Source organism: Lolium rigidum, chromosome 7 (assembly GCF_022539505.1).
Source record: "Lolium rigidum isolate FL_2022 chromosome 7, APGP_CSIRO_Lrig_0.1, whole genome shotgun sequence".
Lineage (NCBI taxonomy): Eukaryota > Viridiplantae > Streptophyta > Magnoliopsida > Poales > Poaceae > Lolium > Lolium rigidum.
This window is the reverse complement of record NC_061514.1, coordinates 237,897,695-237,908,835: the sequence shown is the minus strand read 5'-3', so window position 1 is coordinate 237,908,835 and position 11,141 is coordinate 237,897,695.

Genomic DNA, 11,141 nt, shown 5'->3' with positions numbered 1-11,141 from the left:
GAGGAAATAGCAGATAGCACCATATGTTGGTGACAGTTTTGCACATAACCACAACATGGATTTGTTTTTGCAGAAAACACCATATTTTGTCGTAATTACTTGCACAAAACACATAACCCGTTATTGAAAGGTTTAATGGACATTTAATCTCGATTAGCGGCTGCTCGTATGCAGTAGTGAAGTAGCTACTCACCCCTCCCACGAACTCGACGAACAAGAGCCCGGTCACACGCTGATATAGCGCGCCAAATCATGTCATGCTCTCAACAGGCTTCTTCCTGTCTAGGTCGTAGTAGGACTATGAGAGGACGTCTTGAACAGTCGAAGCATGACATGTGCACATCACAGATCAGCTGCAATACCACCAAGCGGCATGGCGCCGGGAGCTGCCTTGTCGTGCTTGTCTGCATCTTAATGGCACAATGCAAAAGCGACCTGAGGATGGCGAGCTCACTGATAGGGGCACTACTAGAAAAAACCCTATCTGTGACGCATGTGTTTTGACTACCCGTGGCGCACCATGGTGTGCCATGGTTATTACATAGCCATGGCGCACCGAGGCGTGCGCCACGTGTACCTGATATAGTTGTGGCGCACTACTTGGTGCGCAAGGCGTAAACTATGTGGTATGCCACCATTTAACCTACCTTTGGCGCACTAACCTGGTGCGCCATGACTACTTCCAAGTGCGCCACATGTAGTGCAAACCGTAAGTGGGATTTCTATGTGGGTCGCTAGGCCGATGCGCCACGGTTAGTTAGGGTAGCCACGACGCAAATAGGGCCAGTGCGCCATGGGTACCTTGTGATGGCGCATCAGCAGTGTAGTGCGCCACGGGTAGTTGTCTACCTATAAGAATTTTCGTAGTAGTGGGATGTGCGAGTCGAGGACAACCCAGCACAACTGACGCACTCACGCGCGACAAGAGCATGATAAGATCGCTCCCGCCACCGGTGACGCGCCTAAGGACCATTAACCATCGCCACGTACAACGCGACACGGCGATAGGTTGGCCGGGGATTTAGTGAGGTTGGCTGCCTCCTCCTGGTATCGTGACGAGTTGAACTGTACATACCAGTTCGATTGAATAAGGAGAGAATATACAACATTAGGCTTCGTGACAGGGGGCTAGACTTGTTAACCGGATGTTAAAGCTTTTAATGATTGGCTATGTGTTTTTTGCAAGTGATTACAGGAAAATATGGTGTTCTATGCAAAAAAAAAGCATGTTGTGGTTCCTTGCAAAAAAGTCACCAACATGTGGTGGTAGGTGCTATTTCCTCGAAATCGATGGATCATCTCGTGGGGATGATCTGGTGATGTGGCAACTACTATCTCAAGACTCTAGATTCAAGACTCTGAGAGTTTCATAACCTACTTCTTGATATTAAATAGACTTTATCTACTAGTACTACTAGTATATCTCTTTGATGAGGACAGGCTACTTGGTCTCTTGCCATGGTTAATTAAGGAGTGATGGTGGTTGTAAATTGTGATATGCTTTGTGAATATGTGATCATCATCTTTTAATTCGAGAAGGTATTGAGCGTGAGCACGTGTTACACACCCATCGGCAGCTATATATGGACATGTGGTCAATGTATTATGTATTTGGTCCTCTTTGTATTGTAGAAAATATCTTTGGACCTTCTTCTAATTACAATTCTTGTGGTTCTTTCCTATGGATTGTATTTGTCAACCGCTAGCCAAAATGCCTACTCCGTTCTTATGCCGCTTAATTTGAAAATCCAAACTCATGTAAAACAATGGAACTTAATCATATTTTTCATGTGTTCCATTCAAATGACTATTTCTAAGTTTTTATGTATTTCCCACTCATCTGTTTTGCGCCGAGTATACGTCAGATTTATGTTTCTTTCCTATTCCCATATTTCTTGGTGTTGTAATCCAAAGGAGGCCCTTAAATAGCACATTGACACGGTATTCAACTATCCTTTGACCGTCGACATTGAACTATACAACCTCCATGTCGTTACTCGTTGTTGATAATGAGCAAAACGATGTTGCTCTCACCTTCTCCATGGACCAAACTTCTGAAAATTCTCAAGCATTTTCTAGGAGTTTCATCTAATATTTAAGGAGATAGATACTTTGCTTGTATATTAATTATGCTTTATGTTTTGAATGTGTTTCTAAGAATTTCCTAATTTTATTGTTTTCAAAAATTACGAACATGTAGATAAAGATAGACAAAGTGTCATAGAGAAAAGGGGAGGTTGTTGGGCAACCATGGCGGCCTGGTAAAAATGGGATCGATCCGGTCCTCACTCCAGGCTCGTTGAGAACCGTGTGCTAGACGTCGTGCACCGGTGACAAGCTCCATCTCCCGTTCTTAAGTCAGCCCCTTCTCTCTTTTAGCAGTACGTAACTGGAGAGAGCTTATTATCAAGTTCCTTCACGTTTCAACTCAGTGTGCAGTGACAACTTGGTATTCGGTTTGGTGCTCGTGTGCTTGCCCCATACGCGAGTGTTGGCTTTGAGCAGAAACCCCCCACTTCTCGGTTTCTCGACTCGTGTGCCCTAGTTCGTGGAGTGGTATTGTATCTTTAAGACTTCGATGGGAATTTCGCGGTACATCGGGCGGCGTAAAAGATTTTCTAGGGCAACATCAACCTGACGTGTCATGCCTTATTAACATGGCATTTTCGAGTGCTATCGAGGAAGTAAGTGTTCTTGTGTTCCTATTTGCTATATCACTAGTTTTACTATTTTCATCAGCGCGTCTTGCAAACTACTCCCTCCGTTCCTTTCTATAGTGTCTATAGATTTTTGGCATTTGTTTCACAATATAAGGAATGTAGCTTGGCTTTTTCAATTACCCCCTCCATCAGTCAACTCCCACACGACATGCATGAAAAAAATCCATACAAAATAGGAAACAATTAATTGAGATTCCTAATGCATGGCCCCAAGGATTGCTTAGATTTAGGAAGCAATGTTTTCTTTCCTTAATTAAACCTGGCTGCACATATATGGAGAGTCAACCAGATAGATTTGTGGGATTTGTTATGGTCTGATCTCAAATCGTTCAGCCACGAGGTTTTGTGTAAAAAATACTCTTGCGCTAATTTCCGTGCCAAAAAACTATAATCATTATAAAATGAAACATAAATATATGTAGGTGCTACTGAAACCCCAAATGGAGCCTGAGCTCCAAGAAGCCTTTTTTGAACTCTATATCCAGAACTCTGAGTCTCATAGGTAGAACTCGAATACTAAAGAGACTTTACATAGTAGACTTATGTTTCTATATATTCTCCATTGTTCGCTTAGACAAAAAACGAAAGCCACTTGGTCTCGGTCTTTCAAGGGAATATTAAAGGAAAAAAATTCAATTTGGCTCTCAGGTGCATATGCTTCCTCTATCAAGAAAACATATTTTGAAGTGTCGAATTTTTTTTACAAGAGCGGTGGGGAGAAAATTCCTCACTGGTTTGACTATTTTGTTTAGCTCAGCTTGCGACTAAAGTTTATTTATTTTGCGAATAACAAAAGTTTATTTAAGAGCAAGTAAATATCTGCAAGTGCTTAGACGAACCCAAATGGAGCCCGAGCCACAAGGGGGCCGCTTTTTAACTCTATATCAAAAATTATGATTCTCATAGATATAATTTGAGTATCAAAGATACTTTATGTGATGACTTCGGTTTCTATATACCTTCCATGTTCGAAATTAATTGATTCAACTTTGTCTATAAATGTATGTATCTAGACATGTTTTAAATGTATAGATACATGTCTATTTAGATAAAAAAATGTGTTATTACACTTGGGTGGATGTGTTATTTCTTAGAAGTCTTGCAAGCAGACCATGTTAACGAGTTCAACAATAGAAGTAGAACACATAACATTAGATAAGGCCACGGATAAAGCAGAGTGGCTTCGTGAGCTCTTGATGAACGTACATGTGGTTGGAAAACCAATACCCGATATTCCAATGAACCGTGATCATCAAATTGTGATCATCAAGGTAAATAGTTCTAATGATAATATGAAGTCACCAAGGAATGTGAAGAGGAGACTAAAATTTGTCAAAAAATGAGAAACTTTGAAGTTATTGCATTTGATTATATAAATATATACATATAGAAATTTGGCAGATCCTGCACAAATGATCTATCATGTAATGTGATATATCATGCATCGAAGGAGATGGGTATGAGACTCAATATATGTATAATTCCCGTGAAATAGAACTGGGAGACAAGTTGTTGGTCACCTCAGGATATCTTGTGCCTGGCTGGCTGGCGTCATACTAGGAGGCTTTGTTGATGCGTACTCATACTATGTTATGCTTTTTTCGCTGGTTGATTTTTATATCAATCCTTGGCGATGCTTGAGTTGTAAACAATACCATTTTTGAACCTTTATTTAATAAAGGGTCATGTGCATTATCATGATGCAGAAGCTGGGGTATACCCTCTGAATGGGTCGTAGCGAACAAGAGGGGGGTGAATGGCGCTACGGCAAGTTTTAGTCTTTTTCATTTTTTATGCAAGGGAAGGTAAAGGTGTGAACTTTAGCAATAGGGGTGATCCTACAATGAATATTGGACGAGTGCAACAAGTAAAGGAATCAACAAGATAACGAGAGTAAGGAGCGAGACAACTGAGGGGGGGGGGGCGAGGCGAGTCGAGGTTTGTTTCCCGCAGTTCCTTCCACTAAAGGAAGTACGTACGCGTTGAGGAGGTGCCGAGTCTCACACAAGAGACTAGGCGGCCACACCACGAAGGAAGGCCTCACCTTCTTCCTCGAGAGAGCTCCACGAAGGTGCTCTCCCTCTTCCACTAAGGCACCGGTCGGGCGGTGATTCCTTCACAAGGTTGGGGCGAGCTCCACAACAAGGATGCTCCCAACACCCTATGGAACTAGTACATCACCAAGCTAGACTCCATAGCTGCACATCTCCAATGCTCCACCATAGGAACCCATCTACAATGCTCCACCATAGGAACTCTTCCAATGCTCCACCAAAGGAACTCTCCAAAGCTCCACCAAAGGAACTCTCAAATGCTCCACAAAAGGAACTCTTCTCCAAGATCCACTAAAGGAACCCTACCACCAAGATCCACTAACGAATAGCTAGTATTGGTGAAATCTCTCTTGGTAGAACCATAGATCGGGGTCTCCTCCACCTATCCTCAAAGTTTGGGCAAGATTGGTTGGATGGGGAAGGAGATCCTCAAGGATTAAGCTCAGCAACAATGGAGGAGAGAGAGGGGGAAGAGATAAAATCGTGTTGGGGAAGAAGGAGCCCTTAAATAGGCTCCTCCAAATCCAACCGTTATGTCCGGATTTGGCCTAAGCGGTACTACCACTTGGGAAGCGGTACTACCGCTACGAGTTCGAAATCCTCCCGGATACGGTCAAAGGACGCGGAGCGGTACTACGCGCGAGGTACCGCAACGGGGTCCAAACCTTCTTGGACTCGAAGCGGTACCCGGGGCGGTACGAACGTAACTCGGTTACGGTACCTAAGCGGTACCGTGAGCGGTACTACCGGCCGGTGAGCGGTACTACCGCTCCGGATGCTGCGGGGGTACCGCGGCTTGTTACGGGGACGAAAACAGCCCAGACTCAGAGCGGTAACAAGGGCGGTACCTATAGGGGTAGCGGTACTACCGCTACAGGTACCGGTAGTACCGGCCTGGCTAAATCTGGTTTTCTTTCCTTTTTCTCTCCAACCATGTCACCTCGCCAAACACACAAAAAACCAGAAAACCTATCAACTACGCTTCAGTCTTCCGATCTTGACGCGTCCGGTGAGGTCACCGTGCTCTTGCAAATCTAACAATGATACTCAAGGCACACGGTGAGATTACTCAAGTGTTGTCATCAAACACACAAAACTTGGGGTGTGAATTTTGCTCTTACAATCTCCCCCTTTTTGGTGTTTGATGACAACACAAGAGTTGACAATAACATATGATATTATGATGAAATATTTTAGATTTGCAAAAACTCGACGGAGCTCCCCCTACACATGTGAATATCATGAATATGTATTTGAATACAAATACACATGTTGTAGAGACATCACTCCCCCTCATTTTTACAAACTAAGCACATATGCAACATAGATAAACGACATGTTCAAATAGCATATGCACAAAATGGAGGCAACATAAGATGATACACGGAGATTTGGGTGAAGTTATCATACCATAGCCTTGAGAATACCCAAACTCACAATAAGATGCCTCCATAGGGTTGTTGATGTAGCCATAAGACAAGATAAGCAACTAGAACCAAACGGCTACAAACAACAAAGGTCCCCATCCACCTAGGAACTTCTCCCCCTTTGGCATCGGAACACCAAAAAGGAGGGTAACAAAACTAGAAGGATGGAGAAAAAGAACATACAACCAAGCTTGCAAAAATCACGAGAAAACAAGCTTGAAGGAGGTTCTCAAAAACAAGAAGAAGAAAGCAAAGAAGAAAGACAAAACAAGGTTACGAAGAACCGAAAAACCCTCAAAGAGGGGGTGTTGGTGGCCGAAGCCACCGTGTAAGAGTATAGTAGTTGTGTGTCGTCGTGGTGAACAGACAGATGCCATAGGATGGCTTAAGTTGGGGCCGAATGGACGCAAGAGGATTCGGGGGAGGGTTTGTGATTAGATGGGATGAACTTCCGGATGGTTTCCTCAAGAACTTAGCCAAGGCTAGAGGTTGAAGAAGAAAGACATAAGGAAGAACTCGCTCTAGATCATCTTCTTTATTGATCTCAACGAGGTTACAAGTTTCTCGGTACAAGTGTTCTTCTAAACCTAGCTCTCTTCGTGCGTGCCGAGTGAGAAGGACTACCCCCTCTCCTTATATAGGGGAGAGGGTGGCTTACTGAGGCAAGAAACCCTAATGGCATCTTTGACTAGACAAACTACTTTACAAAGCTACTTTAATCATAGATGACACGGAGTCTTCTTTAATCGGGGATGTTGACGTTCTCCGGCTTCTTTGACCGTCATCCTTCTCTTTATCGTCGGCCCTTCGTTTAAAGCTACTTTGCTTAGCTCATCTTTGTCTTCTAGCTCTGGAGAGAATCTTTGACCAGTCCCGCCGACATGCTCTTCTTTCCGGTAGTCCGGTATCTTCTTTACCCGGTTCCGGCATACCCCTCTTGGGGATACCGGCTTAGCCTCACTTAGCTATCTCTATATTCCGGTACGAACATTAAACCGGTATCTTGATGGCTCAAACCATCCGGTTTGGCATGCCTTTGGCATACCGGGGGTCATCCCCAACATTAGTCCCCGAAGTTGGTATAGTACGGCGGATTCTATCCAACGGACCATGCCGAGTTCTTTTGCCTTAGGATACCGGTTTAATCTACCCGGCGCTGGGCTTGGATCCGGCATCTTTGCCCGGATTATCGTTATCTCTCTTTACAAGACATTTTTCGGTGTCTTATCCTCCGGCATCTTAGTCATTAAACACTTCCTCGGCGAAGTCGAGAATATCTCGGACCCCGCGCCTGTCAGAGACATGCGCACTGTGACTGACGCGTCAGTGTCAGGGGTCACTTCCCTTCGACTCCCGCGCGCGTATTAACCGCACTCACAGCGAATCCTGGCCACCGTTTTGGATCCGTGTGGACTTCCCTGTGGCCTTCTATTTTCACGCGTGTATCACCACGCCACGTGGCGGCCCGTGGAGCGAACCGTCGCGGCCCACGATCCAAACCACCGAGGTCCAGCGGTTTTCGGCCCACTTCTCTCTTCCCTTATAAGGCGAAACAGCCCCTTCTTCTTCCTCTTCTCGCATTCCCCACTTCTTCGCGCACAGTGCCTTGCTCTCTTCGTCTCCGCCGCTCCGTTCGTCGTTCGAGACCCGCCGCCCGGCGAACCTCCGCTAGTGCTCCGCCGGACCTTGATACGTCTCCGACGTATCGATAATTTCTTATGTTCTATGCCATATTATTGATGATACCTACATGTTTTATGCACACTTTATGTCATATTCGTGCATTTTCTGGAACTAACCTATTAACACGATGCCGAAGTGCCAGTTCCTGTTTTCTGCTGTTTTTGGTTTCAGAAATCCTAGTAAAGAAATATTCTCGGAATTGGACGAAACGAAGACCCAGGGGCCTATTTTTCCACGGAGCTTCCAGAAGACCGAAGAACATACGAAGTGGGGCCACGAGGTGGCCAGACCACATGGCGGCGCGGCCAAGGGGTGGCCCGCGCCGCCCTGTGGTGTGGGCCCCTCGTTAGCCCCCCGACTCTGCCCTTCCGCCTACTTAAAGCCTCCGTCGCGAAACCCCTGATGCGAAAAACCACGATACGGAAAACCTTGCGAGACGCCGCCGCCGCCGATCCCATCTCGGGGGATTACGGAGATCTCCTCCGGCACCCTGCCGGAGGGGATTCATCTCCCGGAGGACTCTACACCGCCATGGTCGCCTCGGAGTGATGAGTGAGTAGTTCACCCCTGGACTATGGGTCCATAGCAGTAGCTAGATGGTTGTCTTCTCCTCATTGTGCTTCATTGTTGGATCTTGTGAGCTGCCTAACATGATCAAGATCATCTATCTGTAATACTCTATGTTGTGTTTGTCGGGATCCGATGGATAGAGAATACCATGTCATGTTAATTATCAAGTCATTACATATGTGTTGTTTATGATCTTGCATGCTCTCCGTTACTAGTAGAGGCTCTGGCCAAGTTTTTGCTTTTAACTCCAAGAGGGAGTATTTATGCTCGATAGTGGGTTCATGCACATTGACACTGGGACGATGTGACGAAAGTTCTAAGGTTGTGTTGTGCTTTGTTGCCACTAGGGATAAAACATTGGCGCTATGTCCGAGGATGTAGTTGTTGATTACATTACGCACCATACTTAATGCAATTGTACTGTTGCTTTGCAACTTAATACTTGGAGGGGTTCGGATGATAACCTGAAGGTGGACTTTTTAGGCATAGATGCGGTTGGATGGCGGTCTATGTACTTTGTCGTAATGCCCAATTAAATCTCACTATACTTATCATGTCATGTATGTGCATTGTTATGCCCTCTCTATTTGTCAATTGCCCGACTGTAATTTGTTCACCCAACATGCTTTTATCTTATGGGAGAGACACCTCTAGTGAGCTGTGGACCCGGTCCATTCTTTAATCTTGAAATACAAATGCTGCTGCAATACTTGTTTTTACTATTTTCTCTGCAAACAATCATCTTCCACACAATACGGTTAATCCTTTGTTACGGCAAGCCGGTGAGATTGACAACCTCCTTTGTTTCGTTGGGGCAAAGTACTTTGGTTGTGTTGTGCGGGTTCCACGTTGGCGCGGAATCTACGGTGTTGCGCCGCACTACATCCGCCGCCATCAACCTTCAACGTGCTTCTTGGCTCCTCCTGGTTCGATAAACCTTGGTTTCTTTACGAGGGAAAACTTGCTTGCTGTGCGCATCATACCTTCCTCTTGGGGTTGCCCAACGAACGTGTGAAATACACGCCATCAAGCATATTTTACAGGCGCCGTTGCTGGGGAGATCAAGACACGGCTGCAAGGGAGTCTCCACTTCTCAATCTCTTTACTTTGTTTTTGTCTTGCTTTATTTTATTTACTACTTTGTTTGCTGCACTTATATCAAAACGCAAAAAAAATTGTTGCTAGTTTTACTTTATTCTTGTCTTGTTTGCTATATCAAAAACACAAAAAAATTAGTTTACTTGCATTTACTTTATTTAGTTTGCTTTATTTATTGTCTTGCACTCCATATTAAAAATACAAAAAAAAATATTTAGTTACTTTTGTTACCATGTCTAGCTCTGAACCTGTTACTTCTTCGCCTGAAGAATTAGTTTTCACTTTTAAACAAGGGGATGAGGAGAGTTTTAAGGATGCTTGGTCTAGAATTTTTACTTCTTATCGTAAAATTGAACCTCAAATGACTCTAAGTTTGCTCCTTAGTAATTTTTATTTTGGTCTTATGGTTCGCTATAGATATGCTTTGGATACTTTAGTGGGAGGAGATTTCCTCCATTGCAATGGGGATCAAGCTTTTAATGCCATAAAGAAGTTGGTTGCATCACATGATTCAGCTAATAACTTTGATTCGGCCCTCACTAGCATATATAGTAGATTAAACAATCTCGAGATAAGTACATCTCGCTTGGATGATAACTATTGCCACGTTCGTAATCGTCTTGAACAAGTTTTAGTGAACTCTAAACTTTCATTGTGGGATCCTTACTGTTAAAATTGTTATCGGTGATCGAACTCTTCATGCGTCTTGTGATATTATGTATGAATTTTGCCTTATGCCTGAAAGCATTTATAAATCTTTGAAACTTTGGGGAGTCGATGAAGGAGGAGAAGAAATAACTCTCATTGATAACTCTATTATAATTCCTAAGGGAATAGCCGCAGAGTGTGCATACAACCATTCTTGGAAGAACAATATCCATTGATTATCTTGTTATTGAAACAGGGAAAAATCATACTCGGGAGATCCCTGTTGAAACTATTGGGAGCGAGTCATTGATGTGGGAGAAGGCACTCTGAAATTCACCTCTATACCAGGGGAAATCATATATTTCCTAAACCAAAGGGAAAGAAAGACAATAAGAAAGGTAAGGGTAAAGCCCAAGGTAAGGTTGACACACCATCTCTTGATAATACTTGAGATACACTTTCGCGCCTAGGCTGAAGGCGTTAAAAAGCGCTTATGGGAGACAACCCAAGTTTTTACTACGGTACTTTATTTTATATTTGTGTCTTGGAAGTTGTTTACTACTGTAGCAACCTCTCCTTATCTTAGTTTTATGTTTTGTTGTGCCAAGTAAAGTCTTTGATAGAAAAGTAAGTACTAGATTTGGATTACTGCGCGGTTCCAGATTTCTTTCTTTGTCACGAATGCTGGGTCTATCTCCCTGTAGGTAGCTCAGAAAATTAAGCCAATTTACGAGCATGATCCTCGAGATATGTACGCAACTTTCATTCAATTTGAGCATTTTCGTTTGAGCAAGTCTGGTGGCCTAATAAAATCCATCTTTACGGACTGTTACTGTTTTGGCTGATTCTGTCTTTTATTTCGCATTGCCTCTTTTGCTATGTTGGATGAATTTCTTTGATCCACTAATGTCCAGTAGCTTTATGCAATGTCCAGAAGTGTT